Source organism: Somniosus microcephalus, chromosome 2, assembly GCF_052327205.1.
Source record: "Somniosus microcephalus isolate GS21.2 chromosome 2, FLI_Smic_1.0, whole genome shotgun sequence".
Taxonomy (NCBI): Eukaryota; Metazoa; Chordata; class Chondrichthyes; order Squaliformes; family Somniosidae; genus Somniosus; species Somniosus microcephalus.
In genome coordinates this window covers 310475765-310489700 of record NC_140988.1, presented here as the reverse complement: position 1 = coordinate 310489700, position 13936 = coordinate 310475765, and positions in this window count along the sequence as shown.

Below are 13936 nucleotides of genomic sequence, written 5' to 3'. Positions count from 1 at the left end.
AGACCTCGACCTGGACAAAGCTGAAGCCCTCGCTCTCTCCCTGGAGGTGGCCCATCAGGACCAGGAGGCGTTTTCCAGGTACTGCTCGCGACCCTGGGACTCGGGCCCGACCCCTACCGCAATACCCTTCGCAGCGCCGCCCCCGGGACCTACCTCAGCGTCGGCGTCCCGGACCCGACCGGGCCCGCCACCCCCGGTACCGGCTCCGACATCGGGCACCCGCGATCGGGCCGCCGGCTGCTTCTTTTGCGGCCAGGAGAAGCACCCGAGGTCGCGCTGCCCAGCCAGGAACTCTACCTGCACAACCTGCAGGAAGAAAGGCCACTTCTCTAAGGCCTGCAGGAGCGGATCTTCAGAGGCCAGCAGTGCCTCATGCGAACTGTGGGGGCGGCCATCTTCTTTCATGGCAACTGAGGCCAGTATCCCCACACGTGAGTCATGGGGGCGGCCATCTTTGATCAAGGCAACCGACCCCAATAGTGCCTCATGTGAGTTATGGGGGCAGCCATCTTCTCCGCCATTTTGTCCTACCTCGTGGGAGACGCCATTTTACCCACCACGCCCGACTGCCACCGGGCCCCCGGACCCGACGACCGCCTCGCCCGCAGACGACAACGACTCACTTACCTACACGCTAGCCTCCGTCACTCTGGATCAAGCCCGCCCACACCACCTGTCCAAGTCGATGATGGACATCAAAGTAAACGGCCACGCCACGACCTGCCTGTTCGACAGCGGAAGCACGGAGAGCTTCATCCACCCAGACACGGTGAGCCACTACTCCCTCCCTGTCCTGCCAACGCGCAACCGAATCTCGATGGCATCGAGGTCCCACGCCACGGACATTAGCGGCTACTGTGCTGTGACCTTGTCGGTTAAGGGTACAGAGTATAAAAACTTTAAACTCCTCGTCCTCCCCCAGCTCTGCGCTGCCGTCCTACTAGGGCTGGACTTCCAATCCCACCTCCAAAGTGTAACCCTAGCATACGGTGGACCCCTCCCCCCACTCACAGTCGACAACCAGCGAAGGTTAAACCGCCCACCGCGTAACACCTGCAGCCTATCCACCCTCAAGGTGCCGCCACCTTCCCTGTTCGCTAACCTCACCCCCGACTGCAAACCCGTCGCTACCAAGAGCAGGCGGTACAGCGCTGGGGACAGAGCTTTCATTAGCTCTGAGGTGCAGCGTCTCCTGAAGGAGGGCATCATCGAGGGGAGCAACAGCCCCTGGCGTGCCCAGGTCGTGGTCGTTAAGACCGGCGATAAAAATCGCCTGGTCATCGACTACAGCCAGACCATAAACAGATACACCCAGCTGGACGCATACCCCCTTCCCCGCATATCTGACATGGTCAATCAGATTGCACAATACCGCGTATTCTCGACCATCGACCTTAAGTCGGCCTACCACCAACTCCCTATCCACCCCGAGGACCGCCAGTACACCGCCTTCGAGGCGAATGGGCGCCTATACCACTTCCTTAGGGTCCCCTTCGGTGTCACCAACGGGGTCTCGGTCTTCCAAAGGGAGATGGACCGGATGGTTGACCAGAACGGACTGCAGGCCACATTCCCCTACCTAGATAACGTCACCATCTGCGGCCGCGACCGGCAGGACCACGACGTGAATCTGGAGAAATTCCTCCGTACGGCCCAACGGCTGAACCTCACCTACAATAAGGAGAAATGCGTGTTTAACACAGCGCGCCTTGCCATCCTTGGCTGTGTAGTAGAGAACGGAGTCATCGGCCCCGACCCCGAAAGAATGCGCCCCCTCATGGAGCTACCCCTCCCCCACTGTCCAAAAGCACTTAGGAGAACCCTGGGGCTTTTCGCCTACTATGCCCAATGGGTACCCAATTATGCGGACAAAGCCAGACCCCTCCTGAAAACCACATCCTTCCCCCTCACGGAAGAGGCGTGCGCGGCCTTCTCCCTCATTAAGGGAGACATAGCCAAGGCCACAATGCACGCAGTGGATGAGTCAATCCCCTTCCAAGTGGAGAGCGATGCATCCGACTTCGCCCTAGCCGCTACCCTTAACCAGGAGGGTAGGCCGGTAGCCTTCTTCTCAAGGACCCTACAGGGCCCCGAGACCCGACACTCGTCGGTCGAGAAGGAAGCCCAGGCAATTGTGGAGGCAGTACGGCGCTGGAGGCACTACTTGGCAGGCAAACGATTTACCCTCCTCACCGACCAACGCTCGGTTGCCTTCATGTTTAATAACAAGCTGAGGGGCAAGATCAAGAACGACAAAATCTTGAGGTGGAGAATCGAGCTTTCCACCTATGATTATGAGATCTTGTACCGGCCCGGTAAACTGAACGACCCCCCTGATGCTCTTTCACGCATTACATGCGCCAGCGCGCAAAGTGATAGACTTCAGACCCTCCACAATGACCTCTGCCACCCCGGAGTCACCAGACTCTACCATTTCATTAAGGCCCGCAACCTGCCATACTCCATCGAGGAGGTCAGGACCATGACCAGGAACTGCCAGATCTGTGCTGAGTGCAAACCGCACTTCTATAAGCCGGACAGAGCAAGCCTGATCAAGGCCACCCGCCCCTTCGAGCGTCTGAGCATCGACTTCAAGGGGCCCCTACCGTCATCCGACCGTAATGTGTACTTCCTCAACATCGTTGATGAGTACTCCCGTTTCCCCTTTGCCTTCCCCTGCCCAGACATGACCAGTAACACGGTCATTAAATGCCTGAACAAACTCTTCGCCTTGTTCGGGTTCCCGAACTATATACATAGTGACCGGGGCGCCTCCTTCATGAGCGAGGAACTCCGTCAGTTCCTATTGGAGAGGGGTATTGCAGCAAGCAGGACCACCAGCTACAACCCCCGAGGGAACGGCCAGGTGGAAAGAGAGAACGCGACGGTATGGAAGGCCACCCTCTTAGCCTTAAAGTCTAAGGGCCTCCCAACCTCCCGCTGGCAAGAGGTCCTCCCGATTGCGCTGCACTCCATCCGGTCACTACTTTGCACTGCCATTAACACCACCCCCCATGCCCGAATGTTTGTCTTCCCCAGGAAGTCGACTACGGGAACCACCCTACCAACCTGGCTGACCTCTCCGGGACCCGTCTTGCTGCGAAAGCACGTGAGGGCCCATAAAACGGACCCCCTGGTCGAGAAGGTGAACCTCCTGCACGCCAACCCCCAGTACGCCTATGTGGCTTACCCAGACGGACGGGAGGACACTGTCTCCTTACGAGACCTCGCACCCTCACCCCCCCCTCCCAACCCCCCGAGTCCAGCCGAGGTAGACGGCATGCCGAAACCCCACGAGCCTTTGCCGACTACGCAGACACCAGCTTTAACACCGGATAATGTAACACCGCCGCTGCGACGATCGGAGAGGCTAACGAAGCCTCCGGACAGACTGACATACCAGAGCTGGTAATACACTTCACCCCGCCGGACTCTAATCTAAACAAGGGGTGAATGTGGTAAACCACTGTTATAGTTATCACTGTATATTGTTCTCACTGTTCTCACTGTCACATCACTACACGAGGTCGCCTCTTGTCGCACTGTTATACCTGGGCTGACCACCTCCGACTCCGCCCATTACCTGCCCAGGTATAAAGGTAGCTGACTGGCTAGTATTCCTCCCTGTTGGATCGGATCACCCACGAGGGTGGGCTCTGTTATTTAGCCAATAAAAACCTTCAGTTACGTTCTTAACTCGTCGCCTTTTATTGGACTAATTGATAGGCATATCACATACGTAAATGGAATCCCCGTAAGCATAATGGGAATCCCCCTTTTTGTTTGGTTGGGCCGGCCCACGTGATCCCAGGGACGCTTGCGAACCACATGCGCCCCTGGGATACGTGGACCTTTACGCAGGCCCAGGAGTGCGAGTCTTCGTAGGTCCGGGGCCATCAGCTAAGTATGGATTTTACTTGCGGTTGGGAGGCATTCATTTTAGGTCCATCACTTTCACTATAATATTTGAAGGAAGCTCTCAAGATTTTATGCACATTATGGGCGGAGAACAAATGCAAATGATCTTCACCCATAAGTATTCTCCATTATGGCCTAATTATGTTAACTTTTGGGGTGTAATAGAGGTGAAAAGCAGACCTAAAACACTTTGCCATGTATAAGTGATTGCCAATTTCTGTTCAAGTAAAAATATCCATTGGAGCTATCAATAGCTTGGCATGGCTATGAATATTAAAGGTGGATGATCACTTATTTTCCTGAATTCACTTTTTTGTGGTGCTTTAAAAGTTGGGTTGTCATATTTTTGCCAAATCCAAAACTGAACAGAGAGCAATGTTGGGATGAAGCAGGGACTATGATTATGACTTAACGGCTGAATACATGCTAAAGAAAATGTATTAGAAGCCTTAATGGCAAATGCTTCCCGATCAATAGAAGTACTGAGTTACACAGCAGCAAATAGAATAGCAGACTTCCATTTAAAAAGAAAAGGTTTGTTGTGTCCAGTTTACATTTGAGCAATTTCCAGATAACTCACTCAAAAACTAGTGTGTGGCCCAGAACTGAACAGGTGGGAATTCCTATTAGGGGCTCCATCTATTTAATATGTGGTTTAGTTTAGGGGTGGGGTATATGTATCTAAGTCATTGGCGGTCTAGAAATTGTAGTAACAGATCCTACAGAATCTAAGCTATGAATTTTGACTCAATGGGAAATGATTTTGGGCACACCGGGGGCGAAATTGGGCTCGGTAGCACCCATTTTTTTCGGTACTATGATTGCCCTTGGGGTTCCAAAATGTCATCCATGGCACATGTGCACACTTCTGATGCGAGGGACACCATCTTAGTAAAGGGGTTAGCGCGCACTTAAGGGCTGGATTTTGTCAATGGGGGTGTGGTGGGACTGCTGGTTGTCGGGTTTCAGTCCCGCCCCCAACGACATCCGGTCAACCCACTCTATTTCCCCTTGATTGATCTTGTTAAGCCTGCCCTGCGGGCTTAGCCAGCCAATTAAGGGAAAGCCGGTGACAGATTTTTTTCTCCCAAATTGATAATTGGGTTTTTTATCTGGTTTTTCGCCTCTCCCAGGAGATCACATGGGTTCGGGAGGGATGTAGAGTGATAGTAGATTTGAGGTTAGGATCAGATCAGCCATGATCTTATTGAATGGTGGAGCAGGCTCGAGGGGCCGATTGGCCTACTCCTGCTCCTATTTCTTATGTTCTTATGACTTTTCAGCTGTCAAAGATTTTTGACAGATGAATTGTTAGCATTTGACAGCTTTGAGAAGCTGTCAAACACTGACAACCTCTGTTCTAAGGTGAGCCCTTGTACTGAAGACTCACCAAATGTCTTTCCTCAGCGCTCCACTGCGCCAACCAGTAGCTTCAGGGCACCCTCGCTGAAGCGCTGCGCTCGCTCCTAGCCTTCTCCATTGTCCTGGACGTTGAACTGTTGAAGCAGCAATGGTCAGGCCTTGCTTCAGGGTTGCAGTGTATAGGGCGTGGCAGCCAAACAAATCGAGCCTCCCCCTTTAAGAGCTGACCGGCGCCAGCGTGTCTGCCTTCAATCAGCAACTTGCCGCACCTGCGCTGCGCCCGCCCTCGGTGTTAGCGCCTCAGCTCGCCGGCTTAGCGCCTTATGATAGTCGTGCACCGCCTGCTTTAGCGCAGCAGCAACCTCTTGGGGCAATGCAACTCAATTTCGGCGAAGGTGGCGCAAAGTTGCGCCGGTCGCTAAATTTAGCGAACGCCCGGCTGCAGCGCCCCAAATGTGGCGATACTGAATTTCTAGGCCTCAATGTTTTCAAGGGGAGACTCAATAGGCACTTGAGGGAAATAAACTTGCAGGGCTATGGCGATAGAGCGGAGGAATGGGACTGACTGGATTACTCTACAGAGAACCGGCATGGACTTGATGGGCCGAATGGCCTCATTCTGTGCCGTTATGACTCTATCACTCTATGACTCTCTTTTTGTAGCTCTTACTATCCGTTTGCTGTCCCTTGTATCTTTCCCATTTGCCAGGATGTGTGCTAGTTTTTGTATGTTTGTATGCTTTTTCTTTTAGTTTTATGCTGTCCCTTACCTCTTTAGTCGTCCATGGCTGGGTTTTATTGGCAAGTAGAGCTTTTGCCCCTCAGGGGTATAAACTGGTTTTGTGTCACCTTAAATTCTTTTTTGAACATGTCCCACTGATCTTCTGTCATTTTATCCATTAACAGATTTGCCCAGTTTACTGTTGACAGTATCCGTCTCATCCCTTTGAAGTCGGCCTTATCCAGATCTGGAATGTTAGTAGCTGTTTTGCGTTTCTCCCTTTCAATCGCTACATTGAACTCGATCATGTTATGATCGCTATTGGATAAATGTTCATGCACCGTTAGGCTGTTAACTAAATCTGGCTCTTTACTCATTACTAAATCTAATATTGCATGCCCCCTTGTTGCCTTTAGGACATATTGTTGTAGAAAACTATCCCGGACACGCTCAAGAAATTCACTACCTTTCTGACATGTGCTAGTCTGCTTATCCCAATCTATATGAAAGTTAAAATCTCCCATTAAAACCACTCTGCCGTTGCAACATGCCTGTCTAATCTCTGCATTTATACAATCTAGCACTTCACAGCTGCTACCAGGGGGCATATACACAACTCCCACTACAGGCTTTAATCCTTTCCTATTTCTTAATTCTACCGTTAAAGTCTCTACTGCCTGCTTACCTCTCGTTATATCCTCTCTTATCATTGAAGTGATTTCATCCTTAATCACTAAGGCTGCTCCTCCCTATCTTTCCTGTAGACCTAATAACCTGGTATATTTAGTTCCCAGTCCTGACCATCTTGCAGCCATGTCTCAGTGATGGCTACCATGTCATACCCTCCAATTTGAATTCGTGCCTGCAGTTCATTCAATTTATTCCTTATACTCCGTGCGTTTGTATAAAGAATGCTTATTTGGGCCACACACACTAGTCTGTCCTTAAGCTTTAATGTTTTTTAAAATTCATTCATGGGATGTGGGCATCGCTGGCAAGGCCAGCATTTATTGTTCATTCCTAGTTGCCCTTGAGAAGGTGGTGGTGAGCCACCTTCTTGAACCACTGCAGTCTGTGTGGTGAAGGTACTCCCACAGTGCTGTTAGGGAGGGAGTACCAGGATTTTGACCCAGCAACGATGAAGGATCAGCGATATACTTCTAAGTCAGGATGGTGTGTGACTTGGAGGGGTACTTGGAGGTGGTGGTGTTCTCATGCGCCAGCTACCATTGTCCTAGGTGGAGGAGGTTGCGGGTTTGGGAGGTGCTGCTGAAGAAACTTTGGTGAGTTACTGCAGTGCATCTTGTAGATAGTATACACTGCAGCCACGGTATGCCGCTGCTGGAGGGAGTGAATGTTTAAGGTGGTGGATGGGGTGCTAATCAAGCGGGCTGCTCTGTCTTGGGTGATATCGAGCTTCTTGAGTGTTGTTGGAGCTGCACTCATCCTGGCAAGTGGAGAGTATTCCATCACACTCCTGACTTGTGCCTTGTCAATGGTGGAAAGGCTCTGACCTGCTCTTGTTGCCACAGTATTTATGTGGCTGGTGCAGTTAAGTTTCCGGTCAATGGTGACCCCCCCAGGGTATTAATGGCGGGGGATTCAGTGATGGTAATACTGTTGAATGTCAAGGGGAGGTGGTTAGATGCTCACTTGTTGGAAATAGTCATTGCCTGGCACTTGTGTGGCGCAAATGTTACTTGCCACTTATCAGCCCAAGCCTAAATTTCGTCCAGGTCTTGCTGCATGCGGGCATGGACTGCTTCATTATCTGAGGAGTTGTGAATGGTGCTGAACGCTGTGCAGTCATCAGCGAACATCCCCACTTCTGACCTTATGATGGAGGGAAGGTCATTGATGAAGCAGCTGAAGATGGTTGGGCCTAGGACACTGCCCTGACGAACTCCTGCAGCAATGTGATGATTGACCTCCAACCACCACAGCCATCTTCCTTTGTGCTAGGTATGAATCCAGCCAGTGGAGAGTTTCCCGCCACCACCCCCCGGATTCCCATTGACTTCAGTTTTACTAGTGCTCCTTGATGCCACACTCGTTCAAATGCTGCCTTGATGTCACTTACTGACTTGTTTCTTATTTCTCTCACCTGGTTTAATCACTTTACATCTTTTAGTTTTCCCTTTACATGTTGTGCCTAAAGCACAATTTTTGACTGTTACTCTACTCTCTTCCCTTTCAGTTGTTTTTGAACTACTATTTGTACTACAATTTCCACTTGAGCCCTCCCCCAATTTATACTGTTACTGACCATCATGTCGTCCTCTTGGCCACAATGCAAAAAAAAAGCCAACACAAAATAAACATTCCAAACCAAATTTATAAATGAAATCATGCCATATTGCATACAAACTTAAACTATTCACCCTTGTGCATTCCCTTATTGCCTGTCTTCCATGTGGCTTTCCACGCATCAAGCATTTTGTTGTGTACATCTATCAGCCTTCTTCTGTAGCCTGGCCCATCAAAGTCCTCATCTGGGTCCTCTGCAGCAGGTCGAACTCGTGTTCGACCTAACCCTCTGCTTTATCCTTGCCCCTGCCCTGGCTGCAGCGCATTTTTGCCCAGTGTCTTACTACATGCAGATCCCGTCTCTATACCATCCTCTAAAATATACACAGTGTCAGTATCTGAGTTGGTGCTGCGAGTGTGAAATCGAGCGATGGTTTGTCTTCACCTTCACTGTCTTCTTGGTCTTCCTCCACTGCCTGGCCAGGTTGAAGTTCTTGGGTATCTGAAACGAAAAAGGGATAAGGATAAGGTTGTGGTGAGGGGAGAGGGTTAAGTAAGAAATCTATGTTTACACCATCTGCAGCTTGTAAGTCAGAAGAGATTGTGGGATGAGAGGAAGTGGGATGTGAGGAGGAGGATTATGTATGAGGATACCGTAATCTTTAATGGTTTCAGCCCCTTCACTGGCCACAGCCTCAGAAATGGCCCTTCCGATAATGGCCAGCACCATCTCCTCCATGGGGGTTAGAACATGCAGGCACGCCTCTCCTGTAGTGGGTGGCGTGTGGCGTGTGCACCCAGTCAGTTATGCCCCTGACTGTCTGTGAGCGGTTCGAATCACTCCCACACCCCTGGGTTCTAGACACCGGACTTAGGTACAGGCGGCGATACAGAAAATCGAGTAGACAAGTGGTTTGATGTAAGAAAACCAAGATTTTATCAAAACAGAATAGAACACAATCTTATGAGAAGCTACTGGTAGAAAATACAGGCATAAACAATTACACTTATACAGGGACTGGGGAACACACGGCACATCGAGGGAAAAACAACTACATTAACAATCCCCTTATCCTTATCCCACCCCCTATACCTAACTAGATTAAGCTATGAGGGGCCAGGAATTCATACTCACCAATCCAAAGCCTGTTGCTTTAACAGTTGCGAGCTTTGAGGTTTGATCTCCTGTCCTTTGGGGTACTCTGTTGTAGGATTCGCAAAATTGGACTTTATATTATAAAGGGTCGAATGGCAGAAGAGGCCATGATTTTAAAGACTGTTTTAAAAGAAGCCCAGAAAAAGGGGCATACAAAATGGCCACCAGACCCCGTGATCAACTTATTGGGACACTTTAAAATGGTTCCTGCAAATCCTCAGACAGCTTTGTGGATTCAGCCCAAAGTAAGTTCTGGAAGCCGTTTCTGAGAGAACGAAACCAGACACCCACATATACATATAGATTGGATACAGATCCAGTCAAGATCGGCCTGTAGATAAAGGCCATCTAAATGTTGACCCAGACAAAAGGGAGCAGTTTCATATTCATGAGAAGAGCATCAAGGGCCCGTTAAGGACATCACCAGGACATTAAAAACAATGAAGGTCATTCCAGACCAGAGATGGGCCATTACCGGCCATCCAAGAACAGTTTAAAATATAATAACTACCCCGTTGTGCAACAAGCCCGCCAAAAGTTAAACAAAGACTAACCTGATTTGGCGCGAGATAAGGGCTTCTGGAAAAGAAGTATAATTGTGAGGACACACGGGTAGGGGTTGAACGAACGAGAACGACAAGGAGACACGGAGACACGCTCATCAGCTTTCCAGCTTGCAGGCCTGCCCAGCTTTTGAGCTGGGTGAAGAGGAGTCGCTTCGGGAGAAGATCAGCGGGACTCCTCTCCATCAACGGAGAGGAAGGAGAAGAAGACCAAACCACCATCAAGAAGACCGTTCGAGCCGGCGTCCCGCCCTGGGGTCAAACATCGGGAGATCATCGACCAACCCCGGGCCATTGACGAAAACGAGAGGCCATCGACCTGCTCCGGCTCGGGAGAAGAGACAAAATAAAACGACAGAAGCAGCCGGTGTCCAGCCGCCCCCGACCCCCACCTCAGGAGAGAGGTGAGGCGCAGCTCGCTGGGGCTCCACGATCCACGTGGAGACGGGACGCCTGAAAGGACCAAACGCAGACTGGTTCAAAACCTTGCACTTCCTAGTTGGATTGGTGAGCATGTTTCTGGCCCTCCATAATCAGATTTAGATAGGTTTAAGGGGGTGGATATTTAAGGGTATAATTAACATGAGTTGTTATCCCTTGATGTTCCGTGTGTTTCCCTATTTCGTGATGATCTTTGTAGAGTATAATATGCCTGTATTTGCCTTAGTTAGTATTGTGTCGTTATGATTTGTTTGTGTTTTTCCCTCCCATGTACTCTCTTATTTGCTTGCATTTGATTTGTGTTTCCATTTGCAATAAAATTTCATTTCGTTTCATCAAACTTGGTCTATAAGAGTTTTCTCTAATTGTAGTTCCTGCCCCAAAGTCCAGAGTACAGAATCTAAGGAGCGAGTGGGTCGAACCACTCAAGGTTTTACTGTGCAAGAGAGAGAGGCCTCTAGAGAGAGAAACCTCTGCGATCTAAAACCCCTTACACCGTTGCCACGTGGTCTTAGGGCACGGTGCTGGAGCTATTGCTGCGACACACCTTCCCTCTCCTCGGCTACCCGTCACGATAGGTTCTCTTCTTCTTCTCCCTCGGGTGGTCGTCGGTGGTAACGTTACGTTTGTGGGGCGGTTGGCAGTCTTCACTGCTTAGATTTTTCTACCCATTCTTTGAACGCCGGTATATTTGTTGCGGCGTGGACATCTGCGTTTAATGCCAGCTTATACGCAGTGTTTAATAGCCAACTTAATCTCACTGTCCATACACATATTTTCTTCCCCAAGCGCCAACTTTTAACTAGGTGCTCGGTCTTTATCAATGCGTCTTCTGCTGCCCTTCCCTGCTCTTGTTGGGTCTTTACCTTTTTCTTCGTCTCGCCTTATCTCGTCTCGTTTCGTCTGCCCCTTTTGGTGGCCCGTGTGTCCTGTATAACTTTGGACTCGGGTCTCGTTCCCCTCTCCGCGCTTGGTATGGATGTCCTTGGTTGCAACTTAATGCGGCAGCGAGAAGAGAACCTGCCACGAGGCCAGGGCATGAGCACGAGCGGCAGCAGCCCAAGAGGCCGGAGCCACGAGAGCAGAGCAGGAGTAAGGGGCAAGAAAGAGATTGCTACTGAAGGCCTATAATTATACCCGTTCCTTTATCTCCTATCTGCGCGCCAAATCAGGTCAATCCATTGTTTAACTTTTGGTGGGCTGTTTTAAATGATTATACCAATCTAAGTTAACTGGTTTTAGATGGCCATTTATCGCACCTAATGGCCCGATGTCCGGGTTGTATTGTCATTAATGCATTTTTATCGGCCTGTCCAGCCTTGGTGGCTCCCTTGAGCTGTTTCCGATTATTTATGCGGACAAACTAATGGCTTTATGCTTAGGCCTAACTGGTTTTTGTTGTGTCTGTGTATAATAAGACACAGGCTGCAGGAGAACGGTACAACAGGTGTTTACTCAACGTGGCTCACACTGGAACTGATCTGTACAGAGTACTACTCAGTGCTATATACAGGTGTGGTCACTGCCGGTACTGCAGTATACATGAGCTGTAAAAGATAGTTCCCCCTTTAAAGGTATATACATTACAATTCCTCCCCTTTTAGATTAACAGTACCATAACACTCATTTAACAATTAAATATCAAACTAATTACAATTAACACTTTTAACATGCAACATTAGCTGAAAATAGTCTATTTATATATTCAGTCTTTGGGGAGGCTTCCTGATCCTTTCTGGATAGCGCCTTTCCCGAGTGTCTTGCTCTTGGTGCGGAGGCGATTCTGGCCCCCTGTCGTCGGTTGGTTCATCAGCTTCCGATGCTACTGTTTCTGGGGTAGATGCGACCTGTACGTCGGGTTCATCACCAGGTACGTATGGGCGAGGTATGGGGTTGACTTGTTCCTGTGACTCTAGGATCTGGTCAGCATGGCATCTCACGATGCTCTCCCCAACGTCCACTGTGTACATTAGTGGGCCCTGCCGTGTGCATATCGTTCCTGGCTGCCATTTTTCTGTTCGGTAGTCACGGGCCAAGACTGGTTGCCCTACATTGAAGCTCCTTGTTGGCTTCTCATGGATGTGCTGGAATTGCTTACTCTCAACATCTCTTCGTACGTTTGGTCTGAGCAAATCCAGGCGAGATCTTAACCTTCGGTTAAAGAACATCATGGCTGGGGTCTGGTTGGTGACTGCATGTGTCGCATTCCGGTAGGCGAACAGGAAATTATCCACCTTGTGTTGCAGCGGAATGTTGTCATTGTACATAGCCTTTATTGCCTTCTTAAAGGTTTGTAAGAACCTCTCAGCCAATCCATTTGTGGCTGAATGATACGGGGCGGATGTGTAATGCCTTACCCCATTCTTTTTCAAGAACCTCCGGAACTCTTCGGACACAAACTGTGGTCCGTTGTCGGAGCAAATCTGTTCTGGCAAGCCATTCCTGGCAAAAATGGTCCGTAGGACTGCAATAGTTTTCTCCATGGTGGTGGAGGACATTTTGATGACCTCAGGCCATTTCGAGTGCGCATCCACGGCTATTAAAAACATTGAGTCCATGAATGGACCAGCAAAATCAATATGCACCTGTTGCCATGGAGATGAGGGCCACTCCCATGGGTGTAGAGGGGCCTGTGGTGGTGCATTTTGGGCTTTCTGGCATCCTGAGCAGCTCTTGGTCAGGTCCTCGATTTGTTTATCGAATCCCGGCCACCACACATAAGCCCTGGCTAGGCTTTTCATTTTTACCACTCCCAGATGACCCTCATGAAGCTCATTGAGCACTCTATTCCTTAACTTGGGTGGAATTACCACTCGGGATCCACACATCAAGGTCCCCCGGCACACTGACAGCTGTTCTCTCCTTGTCGAGAATGCTGGCAACAGTGAGTCGCCATGTGCTGGCCATCCCGAGACAGTGTCGGCTCATTTCGGGTTTCCTTTTCGATACAAGCGTTAGTTACCGGTAGGTATTCAACTAAAGTCGAATGGAATATTTCGACAGGATCCACTGCTGGTGCTTCCTCCGCAGTAGGCAGTGGCAGGCGTGACAGCCCATCAGCATTTCCATGCTGTTTCGTGCCCTTATATTCAATCTCATAGTGATGCGCCCCTAGAAAAAGTGACCATCTTTGTAGTCGTTGCGCAGTCATCACCAGAACGCCCTTCTTCGGATTAAAAATGGAGACAAGAGGCTGGTGATCAGTCAGCAAGGTGAATTTCTGCCCGTGCAGATAGTGATTGAACTTTTTCACTCCCCACACTAGGCTGAGGGCCTCCCTGTCAATCTGGGTGTAGTTACGCTCGGCTGAGGTTAGTGATCGTGACGCAAAGGCTATTGGCCTCTCTGAGCCATCCGAGAGTTTGTGTGACAGCACCGCTCCAATGCCGTATGGTGACGCATCACATGCCAACCAAATTGGTAATGCCGGGTTGTAATGGGCCAATACCCCTTTCGATGTGATTAGTGTTTTGCTCTTCTGGAAAGCTCATCTACATTCGTCACTCCACTTCCATGGCACCCCAGTTT